Genomic DNA, 3,045 nt, shown 5'->3' on the forward strand with positions numbered 1-3,045 from the left:
AAAATAAAATAAAATAAAGAATTGAGTTTAAAACTGGGTGTGGTGGTTCACACTTGTAATCTAAGTACTCTGAGAGTCTGAGGCAGGAGGATCCCTTGAGCCCAGGAGGTCGAGTCTGTAGTGAGCTGTGATTGTGCCACTGCTCTCCAGCCTAGGCCACAGAGTGAGAAAAAACTGTGTTTTGAACTCCTGACATCAGGTGATCCGCCTGCCTCGGCCTCCCAAAGTGCTGGGATTACAGGGCTGAGCCACTGGGCATGGCCTAAGGAAGACTGATTTAACATTCTAGGAAGAGGCCAGGTGCTATGTCTCAGGCTTATAATCCCAGCATTTTGGGAGGCTGAGGTGGGTGGATCACCTGAGGTCAGGAGTTTGACACCAGCCTGACCAACATGGAGAAACCCGTCTCTACTAAAAATACAAAAATTAGCTGGGTAGGTGTGGAGGCACTCACCTGTAATCCCAGCTACCCTGGAGGCTGAGGCAGGAGAATCATTTGAACCCAGGAGACAGAGATTGCAGGGAGCCAGGATCAAGCCACTGCACTGGGTAACAAATCGAGACTCCGTCTCAAAAAAAAAAAAAAAATGCAGAACTGTTATGCCAATAAATAATGAACAACGAAGGCCGGGCGCAGTGGCTCATGCCTGTAATCCCAGCACTTTGGGAGGCCGAGGCAGGTGGATCACGAGGTGAGGAGTTGGAGACCAGCCTGGCCAACATGGTGAAACGCCGTCTCTATCAAAAACAGAAAACTTAGCCCTGGTCGGGTGCAGTGGGTCACGCCTATAATCCCAACACCTTGCGAGGCTGAGGCAGGCAGATCACTTGAGGTTGGGAGTTTGAGGCCATCCTGACCAACATGGAGAAACCCCTGTCTCTACTAAAAAATACAAAATTATGCAGGCATGGTGGCGCACACCTGTATGGGAGGCTGAGGCAGGAGAATCGCTTCAACCTGGGAGGCAGAGGTTGTGGTGAGCCCAGATCACACCACGGCACTCTAGCCTGGGCAGCAGAGCGAGACTCTGTCTCAAAACCGAAAGGACAAGAAAGGAAAGGGAAGAACAGGGGAAAGGAAAATGAGGTCTGCGAGAGCAGGGCTTGCGTCTGCCTTGCTCAGTCCTGTCTCCCAGCACCTAGAAGACAGCCTGCCATATAGCAGGTGCTCAAGAAACTCTTTGTGGGCTCAATGAGTGAATACATAAATGAAAATGAGAGTCAACTCTTCACTTACCAAATTAGCAAAGCTCTCTAAAAGGTTTAAATTCAGTGCCAGCGAGGATGCCGTGAGTGTGAATGAGTGGAGATTATTTTAACTTTTCTAGATGCCAGCTTGGTACTCTTACCGAGTAATTCCATTTCTGGGACTTGTTCTAAGGAAATAATACAAGATGTGCACAAAAGCTTCTGCACCAAGATTTTCTCTGTAGCACTATTTGTAACAGCAAAAATCACACAAATAGCTTTACTATTTGTATCACAAACTTTTTGTTTGTTTGAGATGCAGTTAGGCTCGTGTCGCCTGGGCTGGAGTGCAGTGGCATCATCTTGGCTCACAGCAACCTCTACCTCCCAGGTTCAAGCGATTCTCCTGCCTCAGTCTCCTGAGTAGCTGGGATTACAGGCATGTGCCACCACACCCGGCTGATTTTGTATTTTTAGTGGAGACAGGGTTTCTCCAGGTTGGTCAGGCTGGTCTCAAACTCCCGACCTCAGGTGATCCGTCCGCCTTGTCCTCTCAAAGTGCTGGGATTACGGGCGTGAACCACTGCTCCCAGCAATGAACTTTATATATTTCTAACAATAAGGTCTAGAGAAAGGCTTTGTAAACTACAGAACGGCAATATTGTAGAATATCATGTAATTATTTTAGATAAAATTTTAAAAAGTTTTACGATAAATTAAGTAACTATAAGCAGGGCCTGGCATGGTGGGTTACTCTTGTAATCCCAGCACTGTGGGAGGCCGAGGCAGATGCATCGCCTGAGGTCAGGAGTTCGAGACCAGCCTGGCAAACATGGTGAAACCTCATCTCTACTAAAAATACAAAAATTAGCCGGGTGTGGTGGTGCGCACCTTAATCCCAGCTACTAGTGGAGCTGAGGCAGGAGAATCGCTTCAACCCAGGAGGCGGTGGTTGCGGTGAATCGAGATCGTACCACTGCACTTGAGCCTGGGGGACAGAGTGACACTCTATCTCAAAAATAAAGTAAAATAAAAAGTATAAATATGCAGGATGCAAAAGTGCTTCAGATAATGTGTGCTCAACACAAAACAGAGAAAACCTACTTGTAACTTTAAGATTACAAGTAATCTTCCTTGTAATGGGTTGGGTGCAGGCCGGGCGTGGTGACTCACGCCTGTAAGCCAAGCACTTTGGAGACCAAGGCGGGCAGATCACCTGAGGTAGGGAGTTCAAGACCAGCCTGACCAACATGGTGAAACCCTGTCTTTAAAAAAAAAGGAAAAAAAAATGGGTTCCCTGCAGTGGCTCATGCCTGTAATCCCAGCACTTTAGGAGGCCAAGGCAGGTGGATCACCTGAGGTCAGGAGTTAGAGACCAGCCTGACCAACGTGGTAAAACTCCGTTTCTACTAAAAGTACAAAATTAGCCAGGTGTGGTGGCGCATGCCTGTAATCCCAGCTACTCTAGAAGCTGAGGCAGGAGAATTGTTTGAACCCAGGAGGCGGAGGTTTTGGTGAGCCGAGATCGCGCCACTGCACTCCAGCCTGGGTGATAGAGCCTGACTCTGTCTCAAAAAAAAAAAAAATAAGATTACAAGCAAGGATTGAGAGCAAATAATGGTGATAGAATTGCCAGTGGTGTTTCTTTTTGTCTTTTGCTTATCTGTAATTTCCAAACTTTCTATGTAAACATGGATGTGATTTTTCTTTTTTTGTAAAATGGAAAGAAAAAAAAAGTCACCTTCAGAAAAAAGCTTACCTCCTCGGACCCATCAGGGATTGCAGTCCTGGAGATGGGTCCAAAAAGCAGAGACGCTTGTCTACAGCATGATTATCCCAACAAGCACTTGCAAAAGG

The sequence above is a fragment of the Cebus imitator genome, unplaced genomic scaffold (genome assembly GCF_001604975.1).
Source record: "Cebus imitator isolate Cc_AM_T3 unplaced genomic scaffold, Cebus_imitator-1.0 Scaffold266, whole genome shotgun sequence".
In the NCBI taxonomy this organism is placed as follows: Eukaryota; Metazoa; Chordata; class Mammalia; order Primates; family Cebidae; genus Cebus; species Cebus imitator.